This window comes from Canis lupus, chromosome 35 (assembly GCF_011100685.1).
Source record: "Canis lupus familiaris isolate Mischka breed German Shepherd chromosome 35, alternate assembly UU_Cfam_GSD_1.0, whole genome shotgun sequence".
Taxonomy (NCBI): domain Eukaryota; kingdom Metazoa; phylum Chordata; class Mammalia; order Carnivora; family Canidae; genus Canis; species Canis lupus.
In genome coordinates, this window is record NC_049256.1 from 6,319,641 (window position 1) to 6,342,973 (window position 23,333).

A 23,333-nucleotide genomic window follows, 5' to 3' on the forward strand; every position below is an offset into this window, starting at 1 on the left:
CTATATGTCAAAAATTTGTTTCAGGAATCGAAATGATGGTTAAGTTGGTTTCAAAGAAAATTCAAGAGACTGACTAGAGTCACTGAACGACCGCCTGAATAGACCGCCTGAAGAGCCCCAGGGTTAAGTACAAAACCAGTGAACGTCCTTCTGGACCATCAAACCAACCTTCGGTGTTACCTCTCTCCTGAGCGGTTGCCCTTTGTATCTCTAACCAATGCTATTCATTGTATATCACCATCAGTTCTCAAAAATTAACATCCATGCTTACAGAGTTCTAGAATATCCTAATCAATGCCAAATTCATAAGTCAAATGAAAGTACCTAGCCCTAGAGAAGGCCATAATCTTTGGTGGACACATCTCACAGTGCTCCGGCATGACATTGAAGTGATATGTAGGCATCCTGTTTTAGCCTTCAGCCTTGTTTCCACTTTGGAGATTTTTTTTTTCCCTCTGACCATGATGAAAAATGTTGGCTTTGGTTTTAGAGAATTTGATCTGATCCATTCTTTCCAGGAGTATATGGATAGCAGGGCCACCTCTCATTTATTCAGACAACTCGAGGCCATTGTTATCTGTATGTGGCCTTGAGGGTCATCTGTTTTCTGCAGGGGATGCTTAGGAGAGAAGTAGCATCCTGTTCATCAAAGGAAGAGACCAAAAGTGCTGGTTGAAAGAGCTGATAGTCAGGGGCCGAATCATGTAGGGCTTTGTAGGGCAGGGTAAGGAGGTTGGATTTTTTTCAGTATGGTGAAGGGGTTGAAGTAGAAACATGATGTGAACCATTTGACATTTTGATATTGATCGTTGACTATAAATGAAAGAAAATCTCTGCAGTGTGGCTGTAGTCTTTGACACTATTTCTTATTACTTAAGAATTATTTTAGGGTTGTTTTTAAATGTCTTTATTTTTAAGCTTTCTGTTTAGCAGAGTGGCATATGCAAAATACAGTGCTTATCATACAAATAATATTAAAAAGGCACCAACATTCGATATCATCAAAAGACCCTAAAGAGTTAGTTATGGTATTGTGTGGAGAGAGTGATGGTGGAAGAATGAGTCCTTTTCGTTCAGCACTGACCTTGTGAGGTGACAGCTGTTCAGACATCCAACTCCACAAAGAGTGAAGCAGCCCCCTAAGGGGTTTCTGTACTTACACCCTTGGTACCTGAATTAAAGGGCAGGCGTGCTGAGCTAGTCTCCGTCCCTCTGAGGAGCTCATGGTAGGGTGGAATCAGCCACCATACAAAGAACACTTGCCCAGGAGAAGCAGCGCAGGAGGTGCACAGTGGGGCAAGTGGACTTTCCACCATTAGTATCCTGCCTTTGGCACAAGGTTCAAAGAACACTTAACCAAACTGGCCTGAATCTGGAGGAAGGGCTCCCAGGGGAGGGGCTGTGTCCAACCTGGCATTTGCGTATGTGTGATTACAAACATTTTGAAGAACCAACATCTGTCTCTGGGTCTGTTTCACTGTGTCATAAAGTAAAATCACTCTGGTGGAAAGAAATCCTAAATCCCAATCAGAACAGCCTCCCAGGGTAACGAAAGAAGTACCTGAGCTTGTGCTTTGGATTCAGTCGTCCTCTCCCATCACTGACCTCACCTGAAGTTTGGTAGATGTCGGGTGTTGTTTTACTTGTGGTCGATGGTGGTTTTTCAAGAGGAGTGATTATGTCTTTCAGCTGATGGTCATATTTGTATGTGCATAAGTACATGGTTTTAAGGAGTTTCGTGAAGCCCTTTAGTTTCTTTGCATTGAACAGAAAGCGGTATGGACCAGAAATACCCATGAATATCAGAAATGTACTTCCACGGAGCCGCGTCAGAGCCCCCGCTGTGCTAGTGCAGGCATGTGACAAGTTAAACAGCCATTCCCAGGTCTCCAGTGAGGCATCAAGTTTCTGTCCTTCGCCTTGTTCTGCAGAAGAGCATATTTACCAATAATATTAGTAATAGTGATAGTATAGTAACTGGTTTGAATCACTTTTGAGTACTTTGAGGTCCCCTGTGAAGCAAATGTTATATATATTACTGTCCCTTGTTTAACAATAAGGAAGAACAAATGGCTTATGGTCGCAGAGCTAGTAAATGACAGAACTAGGTCCTCTGACATCTCTGCCAAAGTGCTCTGAGCAAGAAGGTAGAGGGATACTGGCTGTGGTGGATCCAGATTCACAGACAGCTTCTTGCAGGAGCCTCCCACCACCTCCAAATTAGCAAAAATAATAAAAATCCTGTGTTACAGAGCAGCCCCTAGTCTTGAGAGAGTGGGGACACTGACCTGCCCCCTCTCATCTGTACACAGAAGCCCAGAAGCAGAAGGCAGGCAGCCTGTCTGGAGGGAAACGCTACTTTCTTACTAGGAAATGGGGTTGGGTGGTAATCAAACCAATATGGTGTCCAAAGCAGTTTTTCAGTGTATTTGGGAGGAGTGGGGAGGGGCTCCATGGAGCTCTTTCTGTAATTCAAAGGCAGTTCTCAGCTATGTCCTTGGGAGGGAAAGGCTGCCTGCTGCCCGTGGTCTTCCAGGCGGAGTAAAGATGACCTAGCCATCTGCCTGCCCACCCTCAGGTGAAGAGGGAGAGAAGGTTCTCTCCAAATTAGTAAGAGGCCAGAGTCTGCCACGAAGTGGGAAGGGCAGGATGATGGGTAGATGGCAGCAGCAACAGTGTCTCAGGTTCTTAAAAGAAGAGGAAGCGACCCATGGCCTTCACCCTGCTTGTCCTTATAACTTAGCAGGGTCATACACTGTGGAGAGCAGGAAGTTCAGATTAACATTTTATCTCAAGGTAAGTGGGACCAGGAGGCCAGGAACTGGGACTTCTCAGGGTCATCCTGATGGGACAAACCTTTAAAGAGATGATGGTATATATGAAACAGAAGACACGGAAGCATATCAAACTTGAGTGGCCAGATTGAAACAACCAAAATAATTTGTAAAAACACACTGACACCGCAAGAGGTAGTATATGGGCAGACCTCAGAGGTACTGCGGGCTCATTCCAGACCACCGCAATGAAGTGAAGATCACAGTAAAGCGAGCAAAGTGAATTTTTTTTAGAGTGAATTTTTTCGTTTCTTGGTGCATATAAAAGTTATGTTTACACTCTACTGTAGTCTCTTAAATGTGCAATAGCATTATGTCTAAAAACACAGTGTATATTAATTTAAAAATACTTCATTGCTAAAAAATGCTAACCATCATCTGAGCTTTCAGCGAGCTGTGATCCCTGAACACAGATCATTGTAACAAATATAATAATAATGAAATAGGTTTGAAATATTGCAAGAATTATCAAAATGTGACAGACACGAAATGAGCAAACGCCGTTGGAAAAATGGTACCAATCTACTTGCTCAACCCAGAGTGGCCACAAAACTTCAATTTGTACCAAAAAAAAACCCCACGATATCTGCAAAGTGCAGTAAAGCAAAGCACAAAAAAAAAAAAAAAAAACAAGGTTTTGCCTGTATTTTAACACTGCCAAAATCCTTCTTGCATGGGCATGCATAGAACCAATGAGTGAGTAATGAGAAGGCTCATCTTTATTTTCCTGTTTTCAAGCTCTTAGCACTATGCAGAACTCCTGTTGCCACGGAGAATTGAAAGCTAACTGTACTGCTCCATTTTATGAATGAAAACTTGATTTAACAAAAGAGTTGGGATTTTGGAAACTACCAAGTAAGATTGATATTATCCTTTCCAAAAATGTGGCATTGCTTAGAATCGGGGGAGATAAATGTGTTGGGGAAGAGGCTGGGAGACAAGGGAGGACCTTGGGAATCCAGTAACAAATGTCTGGTGGTCTTGCTTCACAACTTAAAGTTGGCATAGTTTTTAAAATATTGTTTAGATTGTGTGCTCTTAATGTGAAAATAAAAACTTAAATCAGCTTTTTTAAAATGTCACATGACAAATATAAATACGTATCTCAGAACTGTTGATTTCAGAACTTTACCGTCAAAGGACTGAGTCATGGTGGACTTAAGAGCCACCTCAGTGAATTTTGCTGATGTGTGCCAAATTTCTTCCAAGTCCTTACCAAGAATTACTTTCTAATCAAGAGTGGGAGAGCCTATTTCAAACATCAGATAGACTCTTAGTTTAAGTTTTCAGGCAGTGGATTTATCTTCAAAGATGACATGCCTGTTAGTTAGTATGAAGAGATAAGCAATCACTGATCAATCTGTCTTGTATCTGTGTAAACAGAAAGGAAGCCCACCTCTTTGAAGTATGCTTTGAGAAAGGTACAATATATTATAAGATTGTTGGAATGGAATCTAGGTGGTGAAAGCTCTGAAGATAGATGTAATGTGGAAAAAAATCTTGAGATACAGGGAAAGAGCTTTTGAGAAGATTTATAGGAATCTTGAAGAGTATGAGGTTAGTCTTCATTATTCTGAGAGCATCAGAAACATCAGAATCTTGTTGGGAGTGGGTGGGGAGAAGCAGCAAAAACACATTTGATTTTTAGCCAGTTTTTTTTTTTTTTAAATTTGTGGAAAATAAGCAGACCCAGTATTCACACTGATATCAGATGATCAACGTCAAAATTGTATGGTTTTCAAGAGAGTTTTTCTCCAAAAATGACCATTAATTTCAGTTGTTTTTAATCATGGTAATGGTTCTCCAGTACATTAAAGTTTCAAATATAATTAAGACAACTGAGAGGGGAGCCTGGGTTATTTAAAAAAAAAAAAAATAGGGAGGGATGAGAAATACTTGTGGAGTGTGTGAGAAGGAATAATGTTGTTGCTCTGGGACTGTCAGGGGACAGGGAATTGTTTTGAACATGAACTTTATACCTGCCCCTCAGGCGTGAGTACAACATACAGACAGCATCATATCAGAATATAGGTTCCTGAATTACCTGTTGAAGGTGGTTCATCCTCAGTAACATTACTAACACCTGCTCATGTTTGCTTGCTTTGATTAAGAGATCAGTTACAGGTTACCTGTTTTGGGAGCATCTGTGGTTTCCTTAAAAACTACTCCTGTAACCCCTTTTTAAGTTAATGGTTTTTTGTTTTTTTTTTTTAAGTTAATAGTTTTTAAATACAACCCATATCTCTGTGTTGGAGTTGTTAGCTTTGGTGATTCTATGACATTGCCACACTTTCTGCTTTTAGCCAGAGAAAGTCTGGCTGCACGTTGGCAAAACAAATTTAGACTGTAGAAAATAATCTTTGCTTTAAAATCCTGCTAATAGCTAAACTGTTACCTCCTCCTAGTCTTCCAGGGAACTAACCTCCCCCCCCCTTCCTTTCTATGATGATTACACTAGACATAAGAGGACAGTGTAGCCAAAGGATCAGCACACTTTTTCTGTAAAGAGCCAAATAGTATTTTAGGCTTTGGAGCCTACGCTCCCTGTTACAACATATCTGGGCCTAGGAAAGTTGCCCTAGACAGCGTGTGTGAACAGATGAGTGTAGTAGCTGGATATTCCAGCAGAACGTTGTTTACAGAGACGGAAGCCCAGATTTGGGCCGGGCACCCTGGTTTGCCAGTCCCCGCCCCGATCTAGCCTACTGGCTAGAGCTTTCCCATCTTCTCCCCCCGTCCCCATCACTTTCAGAAGTATAGTTTGATATCCTACAACTAGGAAACTCACCCCTAACGATCTTGAAAATACCCTAGACTCCCCTCCATATTTTTGCTGCCGTCTCATCTACGTGAACAGCATGCCTGCTGCTACTTCAGCGGCTTATTCTTACCGATTTGTAAAAGTTCCGAGCATATTCCAAATACAAGCCCTGCATACTCTGCACCAGCCTCTGATATAACCTCTTTGTCGGAAGTGTTGCAAAGTTCTCTTTTCAGTCTTTGCTTGATTTTTTTTTTTTTTAATTCTCTGATGGTCTTTTGATGAACAGAGTTCTTAATTTAGTGTACTCCAGTGTATCTGTCTTTTTTTCCCTCTATTGTCATGCTGTTTAACACATCCTCCCTAATCCCCAAATTCATTCTCTTAAGTTGTCTCCCAGAAGCTTTCACATTTAGGTCTGTCATTTCCCCTAGTGTATGTATAGGAGTCCAGTTTTACACCACTTTTGCTGCATAACCCAGGGACTGTCTGTATACAAGTCAGCCCATTCTGTTATCTCTGCTTACACCAATTCCAATTGTCTTAATTGAAGTATCTTTAAGTCTTGTAGATAATCTGGTAGAGAAAGCCCTCCTACTTGGTTTCCTTCCAGTGCCTTGGTTACTCTTGTCCCTTTCCAGGTCACTGTACAGTGTACAGTTAGCTTTTCATTTTCCACTCCGCAGGAAGAAACTTCCTGGAATTTTGACTGAGACAGCATTCAGTCAGGTCATTTACAGAAATTGGCATCTTTACAAAAAATTAATGTCTTTTTTCTGAGTTAGAGACCTTATTACATGTCTTCTGTTATTAGATGGATTCCTTCAGGTTTTTTTTTTTTTTTAATATACTTTTGAGGGGACCCCTGGGTAGCTCAGCAGTTTGGCGCCTGCCTTTGGCCCAGGGCGCAATCCTGGAGTCCCGGGATTGAGTCCCACGTCAGGCTCCCGGCATGGAGCCTGCTTCTCCCTCCTCCTGTGTCTCTGCCTCTCTCTCTCTCTCTCTCTCTTTCTCTCTCATAAATAAATAAATAAATAAATCTTTAAAAATATATATATATACTTTTGATGTTATTATAAATGGTGTCTTTTAAATTTTGCTTTCATGTTATGTTTATTGTTCTGTTCATCCTAATCTCTGAAAGAAAATTGCAAGATTTCATCATTAAGAATAATGTTTGCTGTAGAGATTTTAAATACTGTGTATCAGGCATATCAGTTATCCATTGCCATTATACTGCTGTGTAACAAACTATCTCAGAACCTCAGTACCATAGAACATTTGTTATTTACACATCTGAGGTTGTTGGATGGGCAGCCCTGATCTTGCCTGGGCTTTCTTCCAGGTCTGTTTTTATATAGGAACATATTAGTATTGAATTTGACTCCTTTCTAAAGATATAATCCAAAGATTAAAATACAGTGACAATCTCTTAAAAATAATTTTTTTCTAATTCTAGAGTTATAAAAGATGAACATAGGTTGTTCTGAAAAATAGTTCAGAAGATGAGAGATAACAGCAATTCCAAAGGGGATGAGAAAGGAGCAAATTAAAATATTGGGCATGTAATAGTTGTAGCATGTGTCCATTGACTGGTTAATGCGTATCAGGCACTGTTGTAAGTACGTTACGTACAGCAGTGATTTGATTGCATAAAAGCCCTGTGATGTAGCTGTTACTGTCACTCCCATGTATTGATGGGCAGAGCTAAGCAGCTTGCTCAAGGACACACAACTAGTCTAGTGAGTGACAGAGCTAAGAAAGCACTGGAAACAGTCCAACTCAGGACCCCAAGCTGTACTGCTTCAGATAAAGGTAAATATTTAAAATCCTCATCTGATCTTGAATGGCCTCAGCTGGAACAGCTGGGGTGGTTCAGATTGGTTCTTTCCTCCTCCAGCAAACCAGACTAATCATATTGTCACAGCAGTATCAAAGATACAAGAGCGCAAGCTCCTGTTCAAAGCCCATTTCAAACCTCTATTTCCAGATTCACCAACTGTGACAGCCAATCCACATTGGGAGAAAAACATAAAGCTACATGGCAAAGGCATATGGATACAAAGAAGAGTTAACAGTTGGGGCCATCACTAATGAAGAATTTCCATTCTATTTCTAATTTGTTAAAAAAAAAAATTTATCATGAATGGATATTGAATTACCTTTATCTTTTGAGATTTTGCCTTTCTCATTTATTTTATTAAGCAGGTGTATTTACATTGGATTCTCTTCCTTCCTTGCCCACCCAAAACACCAGGTCACCCTTGCGTCCCTGGAATGAACCCAAGCTGATAATGATTGTTTTATGCTTTTTATATGTGGCTGGATTTGCTTTATTAAAATCGTGTTACAGATAAAGGATCCTAGTTCATTGTGACATTGACCTAACATTTCCCTTCGTGTGTAGTAATCTGGCTATTCAAATTTTTTTTAACTTTCACTGTTTTTAATCTTGTAATACCTTACAGAGCAAAGTGTAAACATTCATATTATTTCTATCAGCAACTGTCTATTGAGGTTCTGCTATTTGAAAGGTGCTTTTATGTTGCATTTACAAAAAAGGACAAAGTCATGCAGCCATCGACATTTTTAATTCCAGAACACTCTCATCACTCCAAAAAAGAAACCCATACTCAGCAGCCACTCTCCTTTCCACCTTCCTGCCAGATGCTGATAACTACTCATTTACTTTCTGCCTCTATGAGTTTGCCTATTCTAGACAATTCATATAAATGAAAGCAGATACGTGGATTTAGTACCTGTGTTTTTACCTAACATAATGTTTTCAAAGTTCATCTACATAACATCAATGAGTACGCCATTCCTTTTTATGACTGAATAATATTCCATTGTATGGACATACCACATTTTAGGTGTGGTGAATAATGCTACTATGAACATTTAGATACGTGCTTTTGCATGGACGTATGTTTTCAGTTCTCTTGGATATATACATGGGAATAACTGGATAATACAGTAACTCTGTGTTTAACAATTGAGGAACTGCAAAACTTTTCCAAAGCATCTGTACCATTTTACATCTCCACCACCAGTGGAGGAGGTTCCTAGTTTCTCTGCATTCTTACCAATACTTGTCATTGTTATTACTGCTGTTCTTCTTAGTATAGACATTCTAGTGAGTATGAGGTAGTTTTGGTGTTTCCATAATGACTGATGATGTTGAGCATCTTTTCATGTGCTCATTTTCCATTTGCATGAGTCTTTGGAGATAGGTCTGTTTGGATTCTTGGCCTGGTTGTTAAGTTGGTTTTTTTTTTTTTTTTTTTTTTTGTCTTAATTGAGTGGTATGAGCTCATTATATATTCTGGATATTATAAGACGTTATGAGACATGTGATTTGCAAACATTCCTCACATTCTGTTGGTTGCCTTTCACTTTCTTGATAGTGTCCTTTGAAGCAAAAACATTTTTAATTTTGATGGTATCTAATCTATTTCTTCTTTGGCTTTTGTGCTTTTTAGTGTCATAGCTAAGAAACCTTTGCCTAATCTGAGGTTAGGAAGATTTATACTGGTCTTCCTCCAAGAATTTTATAGATTTTACCCTTTCATTTAGGTCTTTGATTCATTTTGTGTTCATTTTTATATATAGTATAAGTATGTGGCTATTGTGTTGTTCCAGCAGCAATATTTGAAAAAGAGTATTCTTTACTACATTGAATGGCCTCGGTACCCTTGTCAGAGGCCAGTTAACACAGATATATGTTTATCTCTGGACTCTTAATTCTAGTCCATTGATCAATACGTCTGTTCACATACCAATTCTGCATTGCCTTGATTACTGTAGCTTTGTAGTGGATTTTGAAATCAGAAAGTATGAGTCCTGTTTTGTTCTTTTTCAGGATCATTTGCTATTCTAGGTTCTTTGCCATTCCATATGAATTTTAGAATCACCTTGTCCATTTCTATTAAAAGTCGGCTGCGATTTGCATTGATCAATTTTGGAAAAACTGCCACCTTAACAATGTTAAATCTTCTGATACATGAACCTTCTTTCCATTTATTTAGATCATTAATTTTTTTCAGCGGCTTTTGTTATTTTCAGTATACAGGTCTTGCACTTCTTTGGTTAAATTTATTCCTATGTATTTTATTCGTTTTGCTGATATTGTAAATGTAAATTGTTTCTTTAATTTCATTTTATTTCCTATTGCTACTATATGAGAAATACAGTTGATTTCTGTACATTGATCTTGTGTCCTGCCACCTTGCTCAACTCCTTCATTAGTTCTAATAATTGTGTATATGTATGTGAATTCCTTAGGATTTTCTGTATTTACAGTTATGTCTCATCTGAAAATAAGAAGTTTACTTCTTCTTCCTTTCTGATCTTTTGTCTTATTTTCTTACCTAATTGCCCTGGCCCAATTCAGTGTTGAATAGAAGTGACTAGAGTGGGCATCTTTGACTTGCTCCTGATCTTATAGGGAAAGTGTTTAGTCTTTCATAATTAGATATGATGGCTGCTGTGAATTTTTCACAGATACTCATTATCAGGTAGAAAAAGTTCCCTTCTATTCCTAGTTTCTTTAGTGTTTATCATGAAAGGGTATTGCATTTTATCATACACTTTTTCCGTATTTTTTAAATGATCGTGTGGTTTATTTTGTCTTTTCATGTGGTTTATTACATTGACTAATTTTCATATATTGACCCAACCTTGCCTTCCTGAGGTGAATCCCACTTTGTCATGGTATATAACTGAATTGTGTATGCTGCTGGATTCAGCTTGCTAACATGTTGTTGGGGGATTTGGGATCTATGTTCATAAGGGTTATTGGTCTGGAGTTATCTTGTATTACTCTTGTGAGGTTTTGGTATCAGAGTGGCTTCATAAAATGTTTGGAGGTGTATTCTCTTCTTTTTTTTTTTTTTGGAAAAGTTTATGAAGTATTGGTTTTAATTCTTTCTTATGTTTGGTAGACTTAACCAGTGACACTTTTTATGGAAAGTTTTTTGATTATTCATTTAATCTCTTGTTGCAAGTCTTTTCAAATTTTTTCTTTCTTCTTGAGTCAGTTTCAGTAATTTATATCATTCTAGGAATTTGTTTCATCTAGGGTATCTAATTTTTGACCTACAGTTGTTCATAGTATTCCATTATAATCCTTTTTATTTCTATAAGGTCGTTGATGGTATTCACTCTTTCATTCCTGATTATGGTAATTAGAATATTCCTTTTTTTCCCTAGTCAGTCTAAAAAGTTTGTTGAATTTGTTGATTTTTTTTCAAAGAACCAACTTCTGGCTTCTTTGTTGCTCTTGTCTTTCTAGTGTATATTTCATTACTTTGTGTTCTCAGTTTTATTTTCTTCTTTCTGCTTGCTTTGGGTTTAGTTTACTTTTTGACTTAGTATCCTAGGGTGGATGCTTATGCTTAATAGTTTGAGATCTTCTTTTTTGATGTGGAGGTTTACCAAATTTCTTTCGGTCACTGATTTCTAATTTCATTCCATTGTGTTTCCAGGTGTTTGAGTGGGTTGTTCTCCAGATGTCTAGTTGGTCTAGTTGGTTCATGGTGGTGTTCAGTCTTCTTTCCTTGCTGATAGGCTGTCTTGTTCAGTCTGTTCTATCTAGGTCAGTATCTATTTTGAAAGTGGATTAAAGACCACTTATTAAAGACCTCAGTGATTACTGTTGAATGGTTTATTTCTGTCATACTTACTTCATCTTAGGGCTCTTTGGGGACACATAGTTTATAATTGTTATGGCTTTTTGATGATTTCACACTTTATTATTACAAAATAGCCTTCCTTTCCTCTTGTAACTATTTATTTTTTTAAAAGATTTTATTTATTTTTATTTGAGAGAGAATGAATGAGAGTGAGCAGGAGGAGGAGCAGAGGGAGAGGGAGAAGCAGAGTCCTTGCCAAGAAGGGAGCCCAACCCGGGGCTTGATCGCCAGGGACTCTGGAATCCTGACCCGAGCCAAAGGCAAACATTTGACTGAGCCACCCAGGTGCCCCCAACTATTTGTTTTAAAGTCTTTTTTTGCCTCATTTGGAATAGGCATTCCAGGTCTCTCTTGGTTATTGTTTATGTACCATGTGTCTTTCCCAGTCTCTTAACCTTTTCATGTCTTTGTATATAAAGTGTTTCTCATACAGGTAGCATAGAGTTAAACCAGGTCGTTTTATCCTTTCTGCCAAGCTCTGCCTTTTAAATTGAGTGTTTGTAATTACTGATATCTCACACCTTTTTTTCTCCCTCCGTTACTCCATTATTGCCTTCTTTATTCATGTTATATAGGTTTTGTCTAATGTACCATTTTAATTCCTTTATTGTTTTTTACGATATACTTTTAGCTTTTTTCATAGTTGTTGCCTTTACATTTTAATCTAGGAAAATGTTAAGTTCGGTAGTATATAAAAACTTTACTCTTGAATAACATTGTTCTCTCTTCTCTCCTTTGTGCTGTAACTGTCATACAAAATTCATCATTTTCGTTTATAATGCCCATCAATACAGATTTATTATTATTGCTATGTGTACTTGCCTTTTAAATTAGATAAGAGAAAGAGAATTGTGAACTGAAAAACATTTACCCTGTTTTTTTATAACTACCTTTTCATTTGCCTTTGCCGCTATCTTTTATTTCTTTGTGTGGATTTCAGTTACTATCTAGTGTTCTCTCATTTTAGCTTGAAGAACTCCCTTTAGTATTGTAAAATAGGTCAGCTAGGCACTGAATCTCTGTTTTTGTTTATCTGGGAATGTCTTAATTTCTCCTTCATTTTCAAGTTTAATTATGCTAGATATCAAATTCTTGGTTGACAGTCTTTTTTCTTTCATTACTTTATATATTTATTCCACTGCCTTCTGACCTCCATAATTTCCACTGAGAATTAAGCTGTTAATCTTATCACAGGTCCTTGAACATAACATGTTGGTTCTCTCTTCCTGCTTTCAAGATTATTTTTCTTTATCTTTCAACAATTTCATTATGATTTGCCTAGGCAAGGATCTCTTTATTTTGTTTGGAATTCCTTGAGCTTCTTCGGTATACAGAGTAATGTTTTCCTTTAAATTTTGGAAGTTTCTGGCCATTATTTCTTCAAATATTTTTTCTGCCTCCGTCTTCTCCTTTTAAGACTCCCATAATGTGTGTTACTATACTTAAGGATGTCCCAGCATCTCTGAAGTTCTGTTCTCTTTCTTCATTTTTTTTTATCCTGTTCCTCAGACTAGATAATCTAAATTGACCTATCTTTGGTGATTATTTCTTCTGCCAGTCCATTTCTGCTCTTGAGCTGGTCTAGTGATTTTTTTCACATCAATTATTGTACTTTTTAACTCAAGAATTTCTATTTTTTAAAGTAATCTATTTTGAGATGCCTGGGTGGCTCAGGTCATGATCCCAGGGTCTGGGGATTGAGTCCCACAGTGGGCTCACCACAGGGAGCCTGCTTTTCCCTCTGCCTATGTTTGTGCCTCTCTCTCTGTCTCTCATGAATAAATAAATAAAATATTTTATAAAATAAAATAGTCTATCTTTATTGATACTATTTGATAAGGCATTTTTCTCATACTTCCCTTTAGATCCTTTGACATTATTTTCTATTGTTCTTGAACATATTTGAAATAGCTAATTAATGTGTTTGTTAAGTTTAGTGTCTGGGCTTCTTCAAGTGAGTTTCTGTTGACTTCTTTTTTCATTATGGTATGGGTCATGTTTCCTTGTATCTTTGCATGTCTTGTGACTTGTTAAAAACAGGACTTTTAGAGCACTTGGGTGAGTCTCCCCATTCATGCTCTCTCACTCTCAAAATGAGAATAAGTAAAATCTTAAACACACACACACACACACACACACACACACAGTACATTTAAAAGAATATGGCAACTCTGGAAATCAGATTCTTCCCTTCACCAAGGTTTGTTGTTGTTTCGAGTTTTAACACTTGACTTTTTCTTACAGTTTCTGTGTCTTTACTGGAATGCCCCATTTGTTCATGCAAGTTGTCTACCTTTTCTAGTAGGTTCTTTCACATGTATCTTAGTTATTTTAATGTCTCTATATTGATAGTACCATTATCTCCGTCATCTCGGAGTCTGTTTTTTTTTTATTGCTTTGTTTCTTGACTATAAGTTATTTTTACCTTGATCTTTGTGTATTTTATAATTTTTTATTGAATGCTGGACATCTTGTAAAAATAGGAAAGACTGAGATAAATAATATGTATACCTAAAAATGAGCATGGTTCTTCTCAGGCAGCTAGTGTAGGGGATGAGTCTGTCATTCTAGCCAGGAATTGAGCTGGGTTTGTGTTTTGCCTTGCTGTGGTTCCTGGAAGGGTTTTCTCAGTGTCCTTGTAAGCTTTCAGTTGTCTCTATCTGCCTGAGTCATAGAGGATTTCTCTCTCCATGCTTTTGCCCCTCTCCTAGAGGAAGACTTCTATTGACTTTTTACTCAGTTCTTGCTAGGCTGTTGTAGGAAAGTGCAAGGTGAAGGGGGAACAGGACGGTTCCTTCTGTTTGGAGTAGAAATTTGGTTATGCTCTACAAGTATCTAAGGTAGATAGTATCTTCCTTTAGTATCTAGAATTTGAAATTAATGGCCATGTACTATTAAAATGAAATAGAAAAATTAGATTATCATTGATTCACTATGTCACTAAAGCAATAGTTGCAGAAACTAGTTGGTCCTAAAAGTCAAGGTAAACATTATGAAGAAAAGTGTTGAGAGAGTTCAGTTCTACGTCAAGTAAGACAGAATCATTATTGCAGGAAATAAAATTCTTATGGATATAATAAATAATAAGATTCCACTGTTGGCGAATTATACCTTGTAGATAGTTGTCATCCTTATATTGTGTTTGTTTTTCTTGTCAATCCTTCTGTATTCTCAGCACTAAAGAGGAAGGTAAGTCTCGTTATCTTCTGTTCTGGTTTTTTGGTACTTTAAGGAGACATTATAGTGTAGAGATTTTCAGTAAGTTTTTTTTCTTTCTGATATTTGACTTACTATCAAAGCTATTAATGAGAAAATAAAATATACTGCATTTAAAGTATCGCCTATCTTACTGGATTTATTTTTGAACTTATCCTGATATGCTTAGTAGATATCCTGATATCCTTAGCTTATAGGATTTATATTACTAGTAATTTTTCATTTTTTTGTTTTGGTTTGTCATAGTACAATTAAACTTTAATAGCTTGAATTTGCATTTGTAATTAAAGATTGATCATGCTTAAATAAAGTTTTCCATCAGTCTCTTCAAATAACATACTTCACTTTTAAGGGTTTCAGTTTCCTCGGTGTTCTTAACTTTGATTCTAAAATGTTGGTTGCTAATAGCTTTGTAACTGTGTTATCACCATATGTGTTGAAAAGCTGAGTAAAGATGGATGCTTAAATTTCTTTGGGTCTATTAAGGACTTCATTGCTTTTCTAGATATGGGAATCCAAATCCCTTTAGAGTTTAATGCTCTCTGCGGAACTCAAAATGAAGATTAAAATTGACAGAGGATTCTTCTCCATATAATAATGCTGCAGAGTACTGACCTTTATGCGTCAGAACTTTAAAACGTGGACAAGGGCATTTGATTGTCTTTAGTTACACTCTGAACTGACCGTATATGTTTGCATAGTTCACAGTGACATTGCTTATTGGAGTGTTTCTGTTCTAAAAAACAAAAATCCGTAAATTCTTTTTTTCTCCTACTGTCAGAATGTCATTCAGCAGACTTAGTGACCTTAGTAACAAGGTTAGTGGTCAGAACCAGAGGCACAAGCTTGATGAGGCCTGGACCCTAGCCACAGGGAAGCATGTGACCTGTATATGGACACCTAAACTGCAAGATTGGCTAGCAGAAAACAATTTCTGGCCATAAAAAGAAACAAGTGATATATTTTATGAGGGTTTTGTCTCTAAACTATGCCTCATAATTGGCCATGGATCTTTGTGCGATTTATCTGTGATTATATTAACTCCTCTTCAATATGTAAAGGATTTTACATCCTTGTCTTCTCTGGTTTCCAATCTCAGGAAAACAAACAAAAATAGAAAATAGCACTGAAGTGGAAGTAATCACCATCCAGTCCATGATTTGGATCTTCTCCAAGAGTTTGATTATAATTACTAATTAAACACATTCTAACTAATTTAGGAAAATATTAAATATAATTTCAAAAAGCAAACATGAAATTATCAGATGATCCATTTGTATATAAACAGATACAGATGTTTCTATATAATCCATAGAATTATCAATTCCACCTCTAGCTGGAGTATCCAAAGAATTGAAAGCAGGGACTCAAATATTTGTACATTTATGTTCATAGTGGCATTATTCACAGTAGCCAAAAGGTTGGAAACAACTCAGAAATATCCACTGATGGATGAATGGATAAACAAAATGTGGCTTAGCACAATGGAATGTTATTCAGCCTTAGAAATGATATTCTAACACAGGCTCCAACATGGGTGCAGGCTACCACATGGGTGAGCCTTGAAGACATTATTCTTACTGAAATAAGGCAGAAAGGACAGATTCGTACGATTTTGTGTATGTGAGGTATCTAGGATGGTCCAATTCATTGACACAAAAAGTAGAATGATGGTGTTGGGGAACGGCGAGTTCTTGTGTAATGAGTTCAGAGTTTTGGTTTGGGAAGATGCAAAGAGTTCTGAGAGCGGTAGTAGTGATGGTTGCACAGTGTGAACATACTTCATGCTCTTAAAAACGGTTAAAATGGTAAATTTATAATATGTCCACGATTAAAGAAAAAAGCATATTCTAGATTCTGTTTGCTAATATTTTATTTAAGCCTTTTGCAAAAGATCTCGAGAGATACACAAAAGCAAAGAAGTTTGAGGTGGTAACGTGCAGTTGAGGTTTAAGAGGAGCTCGTCCCGTGCCGTGGGGCAGGTGGTGCGGGTGGAAGGCGTGTGGGTGCGACCTGCGGGGGAGGCCCCGTCTGGGGCGTGTTTCTGTCTGCGTGAGCCCCGAGTCCACGTGGCAGGGGACAGACTAGATGAGCTCTGGGACCAGGCCGACGTGATGGCCCTGGACTGTAATTTTCTGAAGCACAAAGCCCGCCGCTGTCCTGTGGAGGCAGAACTGCGTGCGGGGTCCTGGGTCGCCGTGTGAGCAGTCGGGTGCCGCCGGCCCCTCGGCAGCTCCGGCCGGTACTCGGGGTAAGAGCCGGGGCCGTGAAAGCCAAGTGGCGAAGCCAGGCTCTTCGCCTAATTCTGGGCCAGGTGTTTGTTCTGATGGCCACAGTGGCACGGCGCGTCCCCACCCGGCCCGGCAGCCCCGTGGTGGGCAGAGCCCGCAGGGGACGCGCTCCAGCCCGAAGGCCGCAGGGAGGGCGCGTTCGCCCGAGGCCCCTTCCTCGCGTCCTCCCCGCGGGACGGGCAGGCCCGGTGGTGACTGCGTCCACAGGCCTGGACTCGGCGAGCTTCTCGCCCCGTCCGCGGGAGGCCATCCCTTCCACCCCTTCCACCCACCTTCCCTCCACCCGAGCCAGAAGTAACGTGGCCGCTCCAGCTGGAGCCCTTACAACTGAGCAAGCAGTTGACTGGACGTGTGTTGGGACTTATTCCAGCCCCTGAGGTCTTTTTTCCCCCCGCAACTGGCTAAGAATACATTTCTGGCCCCTGGAAGGTCTGTCACGGTCCTCTTTTCCTAGGCTGGATGTTTAGGTGTTAGAGGCAGGTGGGTGAGCTGACCCCCTGTCTTCCTCCTCTGTTGCCTCCAGCATTCAATCCATTTTCTTTTTAACTTATGTTTAACTTGGTATAACCCTTAAAAGGCTGATTTCAACCAATTCTTTTCCAACTTTTATTTCTTTATTCATGAGAGACACACAGAGAGAGAGGCAGAGACACAGGCAGAGGGAGAAGCAGGCTCCATGCAGGGAGCCCAACGCTGGACTCGATCCCGGGTCTCCAGCCAGGATCAGGCCCTGGGCTGAAGGCAGGCGCCAAACCGCTAAGCCACCCAGGGATCCCCTAACTAAAGTTTACTTAAAGTTCCACAGCCTTGTGGTGCCTGGGTGGCTCAGTTAAACATCTGCCTGATTCAGCTCAGGTCGTGATCCTGGAGTCCTGGGATCAAGCCCTGCATCAGACTCCCTCAACAGGAGTCTGCTTCTCCCTCGTCCCACCCTCTCAAATAAATACAATCTTTAAAAAATAATAATAAAATCACTTAGTCTCGATTGCTACTTTTTATCTCAATATTTTTCTCTTTAAGTCTTCTCATTGCTTTTTCATACCTAATATTTTTAGATTGGTTCTTTCTGAAAGTTAATAATTACACAGGGTGATTTTAATTGAAGAAACCACAGCTTATGTTCTATTTTCTGTTGATTTTCAAAATGCTTCCTAATTCTGTGTACTCTGGGTTTTTTTTAACTAACTCATTTCACAGTTTTCCATTTGTCTGTTTTGAGTATATTCCTAGCATTCATGAGTTATTTAGTAGTTTCAAGGAAATAATTTGTATGCTTCATGGACTAAAATGGCTTTTATGCAGGCTCCATTCTTAAGTATTCTTTTGCTCTTTAGAGAATGAGTTGTTTGGAGTATGTTTCTCTGAGTGCTAATACTGTGCCAGTAGCCACTCGGTACAGTTTAGGAACCCACTCAGCCAGCTAGCGTGGTTGCAGCTCACATTAAACATCTTGGATGCATATGGTTGTGCCTGGACCCTGGAGCAAAGTGCCTGATTAATTCTTAAGAGATAATGTCAGAGATGCAAAAGAGACCGAACTTATGGAAAACCTTAATTATTCATCTGATCAGTTTTGGTTTAAGTTTGAATTTTTTGGTTATAAGGAACACTTGAGTAAAAAAGGTTCGAAGAAAGTTATTGTGGCAATAAGAGTTGTCGTGGCTACTGTGCAGTAGCACAGTAGAAACCAGAGGAGCAGTGAGGTTAATGGAGTGGTCACAGTATAGAATAGTCACTATGAAAATCAGGCAAATCAAGAGAAGAGTGCAGAGGCAGCTAAGAAGGGGTTAACAAACTGGATGGAGTGTGCAGGGTCCTAAATCATCTGTCCCCTCTTCCCATTTCCAAGGGAGGGAAGACGTGACACCCAGAGGCCTCTGACCCCGCAGGTCTCTAGCCATAGTCAGGACAGTGACCCAGTGTTTGCCGCGCAGAGTGACAGCAGGCCAGGGAAGGGGAGACCTTGATGATGCTGTTGAGAAAGCAGAAGACATGCAGATCAGAGTGGTGGCATTTGGGTCTCAGATTTATTCATTTATCAGATACTGAGGTCCAGGCACAGAGGTGTCCTCAGGGGAGTCGGCTCCTTACAGCCCAGTGCAACAAGTGCCGGAGGGTTCAAGTGACACCAACACCAGGTTGGTGCGTCAGGAAGACCCCTGGGAAGGCCGTGTCCAGAAACACTACTCAGCCTTTCTCTCTGGATGAGTGTTGCATGCACAGCTGCTTGGCAGTCTAAGCAGCCTTCTCAAACTCCTCCAGCAGAGGAGTCCACAGTAAGACACACTTTAATCTGCTGGCCCCGGGTCCTGCTGGCCACCATCTCTGGTTTCTCCTAGTCTTCTCTAAATAAAGGAATACTGATTGGTATCCCCGAAAGAGATTTTGGTCCCAGAGCTTGCAAAGCACTGTTGTGTAAGCAGGGAAAGGTGACACAGCACTCACCTGCCTGTCCACCCCCAAAGAACCCCAGAGCTGATGATGAGTCTAGGTGCAGGGTAGCCACTGAAATGATTAGAAGAAAAGGACCTTCGAATCTAGACCCAGAGTGGATAACAATTGCTGCAACAGCTGGAATAGGAAGGCACCTGCCTCAGGCTTTAAGATCATAGACTGACTCTGGCAGGTTCACCTGGCCTGCGCAGAGCATTGCTGTGGTTTCCAGCACATTTATGGAAAGTGTGCGCTAGTCACTGAGGATAGTCTGGCCTTCCCTCTCATTTGCTGTGCCACTGTACCATCTTGGGGTCCAGAGGCTGGAGCCACAGGACCTAATGACTAGAATACGTGGTCCGGGCCAGGGAGGCAGAGATGTCCAATGCATCCACAGCATAGCCAAGCATTGGGAATGGACAGGACAGGGGAGATGTATTTATACAGCAGAAACTGGACAGATTTATTCTTTTTTTTTTTTTAAGATTTTATTTACTTATTTGAGAGAGCATGAGGGGAGTGGGGAGCAGAGGGAGAGGGTAAAGCAGATTCCATGCTGAGTACAGAGCCCAATCTCAGGCTGATCCCATCACCCCATGATCGTAGAGTTGGACACTTAACTGACTGAGCCACCCAGGTGCCCGCAGACTTAGTCTTAATGATAGCAATTCTTATATTTCAATTTGATTACATGTCTTAAGTAATTTACATTTCTGAATTAGGGTTTGTCCTAATACAGTGTACAAAAATAAAGCACCCCCAAGCACAGCACTCAGGGGCCTCAGTGGTGATATAAAAGTGAGCTTGCACTGGATGTCTGAATCCCAAATCCTGAGCTGTAGGTGGTCATCAGGCACATCTTACCAGCTGTGGGGGGACATGCCCTTTGGGCTAATCCTGAGGGACCTACCAGGGAAAGTCTAGGTGGGCTGGGAGTCACAGGCCAACAAGTGTTGACAGATTCTAAAGACCATTTGCACTCTCCTAACCCTCCTGCAGGGTGACAGATGGGGCCTCCGTGTTTCCCTTGACTGTCGTGGCCAGTGATGTGGTCTGAAGGGAAGAGGAGAAGCTCCTCTGCACATCAAGGGTGGCGGTGATTGCATTTGAGGTACCATTGCCCTTAAACACAGGTCTCTTGGGGAGGATTGTGGTGGTAGGTGTTGCCCTTTGAAACAAAAAGGGATATAATTAGCTTGAAAGTGATCATGAAGCTCTAAAGTCAGATTTGTGGGTAGAAAGAGAGATTTGGGGGCAACCTGCTGTGGAGAACAAAGGACTGATCCACAGAGAAAGCAAAGCCCACTTAAGGACTTTGGAACACACACACACAGAGCACTCTGCTCTCTCCAGTTGTTGGGAGAATCTTCCTTCGGCTCCAGAAGCCTAGGGGCCCTTTGCCATGGAAGCCCACTCCGTTAGGGTGGGGACTGCAGCATCCAGGCACTGTGCGGTGGCATTTGGGTGGAGCCCCTGCTTGACATAGGGAGTTTCTCCAGGAAGGATTGGGCTGATGAATACCAAAGAGCTCTCTGAATCTGGAGTTTGATTGTACGCATTTCCATCCTAATTCCCCATTGAGCAGTTGCTTGTTGGTTTATGTACGGCCTCTTGAAGCAAATCATTAGTTAGATGGTTTTATTTTTAAGGCCAGGTCTAAAACGTGGCTGTGAATAAATTCTTTCTTGACTCCGGCAAAAAGAATGACTTTGATACTGAGCAGTGGAAAGAAAACTTACAGCCAGTTCTGCTATAATGCGACGTATGCACTCCTGAAAATTACTGCACTATGCAAAATCATGCACTAAAAACCATGAGCTTAGGTGGGAAACGGATAGGAGCCCGGCACTCAAAAACCATGTCATTGGCATATTTAAAAATAAGAAAGGTCCCTAATAAGAAGGGTACTACAGTTTGGCATATTAAATGTTTAAGAAAAACAAATACTACAATAAATGTGGTTCTTTATCATGAAAGAGGCATGCAGTTTGCTGGTGGAAGTGGGCGTGCGAAGGGTTATAGCTTGTGAGGCTGTGGAAGGAGCATCTGAAACCCGGGGTGGCTGGTGGCAGTGTGTGTTTTGTGTCTTTCTGCCCAACTAGAGTCACCTGAGTTGTGGTTGTGTGTTCACCAACTCTCTCCAGACAAAATTAGGCATAAAGAGAACATGAAATTTGCAGCATGCTCAAAATTGTTACTTGTATATCAGTCGTGTTGGAGCAAAAACCCTTTAGCAGCACTGACCATATATTATTGTCTTTTATGAAGACAGCTCAGGATAAGCATATATAGCCTTAGACCCAGGGATCCCTACACACAGGGACCTGTATTTGAAGGAATTGGAGCAGAGAGACTTTTATAATTCTTTATAAAGGGTTCAATCATTTAACATGTTATGGAAAAAAGGGATACTGTGTTTAAAGCCTCCCTTTTACTTCCACATTCATTCAGAAAGTTCTCTGCTAATAAATTCAGTTTGCAGATTATATAATCTCAATAAAGCCATAAGCTCTCTATGGTTAAATAGGATTAGGGTTGGTCGGTGTGGAGGATGTTTTGAAATGTTAAACTTTATAAAGGATGGTTAATAATTCTATCAACACTGTAGTGTTTGCTCTGTAACTTTAGACTAAAGAAAGTAACAGCTGGTTTTGAACTTTTCTTACGGCTCAGACCCATACTGCCTTGACAACATATTAATTTACCAGCTTTTGATTAAACAACCCTACGCTAAAGTACACTTCGAAAAATACCAATAAATCTTTACCTATTTAAAAATAGTACCCCAGAAATTTTTGTCTGGTTTTTGGCTGCTATAGTCTGTTTCCAAGTGGTTTTTACCCTGACATTGGTAGTATAGTGTAGAAGTTTACAAAATACCAAGAATATTTTAAAAATCACCCATAACTCCGTCACTGAGAGAGAGCCATTAATAACATTTTTATGTATTTCCATTTCTAATAAACTCATACATATGCATTGTTGATTACACTGTATATACTACTTTTGAGATCTTTCATTTTCATTTCTGTACTGTATAATTTTGGGAGTAACAAAGTAAAAGAATACAAGCTTGGGAGATCTGCAGACACAGCCCCACTTTCAGACGTCCCCAGTAGTTTTAAATTAGATTTATGTTAAAAGCTTGGCATATGTAACATATCATGTAATAAATGGTAGCCGTTGTGACACACTTAGACCTGGGTGTTAACAGTGTGAACATCCCAGTAATGGCTGCTTCCTATGTGTCAAGATGTATCTCGTTGGTCATTTAACCATTTCCTTACTATTAAGGTTAGGCCTCCTTACAGTTTTTCCATTTTAAAAATAAAGTTATTTGAATACCTTTTTTTTTTTTTTTTTTTTTTAATTTATGATAGTCACACAGAGAGAGAGAGAGAGGCAGAGACATAGGCAGAGGAAGAAGCAGGCTCCATGCACCGGGAGCCCGACGTGGGATTCGATCCCGGGTCTCCAGGATCGCGCCCTGGGCCAAAGGCAGGCGCCAAACCGCTGCGCCACCCAGGGATCCCCTTGAATACCTTTTATATGTGAAAACATGTCCTCATCTAAAGAAAGAAAGAAAAGAGAAAGAAACAAAAAAATTTCTTTTGTTAGAATTGTAAAAGTGGAATCATAAGGGCAGAGGTTGGTGGATACACCTTACAAAATTGCTAAAAGTGAATCCATTTATGCATGTGTGCTCTTCACCAGCCCTGATTTAATTGTCATTTTTAAAAAGGTTTCCTAATCTGTAGGTAGAAAGGATCGTTTCATTTTTTGTTCGTGAGATCAGTTTTTCATGTTTTGGTGTTTTCATTCCATCAAATGAATTTTCTGTACTCATCTCTCATGTGTGTCTGTGTTTTATTTTGAATAAAGACATAAACAGACGGTTTTAAGAAAATTAATTACTTTGTTTTTCATTACCACTTACTGAATGATCCTTACCGACTTCTTTTTGTCTGTAATGCCATAGATTGTCATCATAGGAACTAGTCCTAGGTTAATTCTAGTCATCTTCTCCTACACTAGCCCCATGTCCTCAAGAGCTATAAATACAGTAATTATCAGGGTGCATTTTGCTCATCATTCTCTTCAAAAA

The 23,333-nt window shown here is 39.7% G+C and overlaps 1 protein-coding gene and 1 long non-coding RNA gene across 8 annotated transcripts in view; both read left to right on the forward strand.

Moving 5' to 3' along the window:
* The window catches only part of CDYL (chromodomain Y like), a 230,361-nt gene that overhangs the window by 181,787 nt on the left and 25,241 nt on the right, over positions 1 to 23,333 (forward strand). The gene's annotated exons all lie outside the window — the stretch shown is intronic.
* LOC119877874 lies at positions 33 to 21,988 on the forward strand. The gene is made up of 2 exons (XR_005384246.1): positions 33 to 122; positions 20,228 to 21,988. It is a non-coding gene; the product is annotated as an uncharacterized LOC119877874 (long non-coding RNA).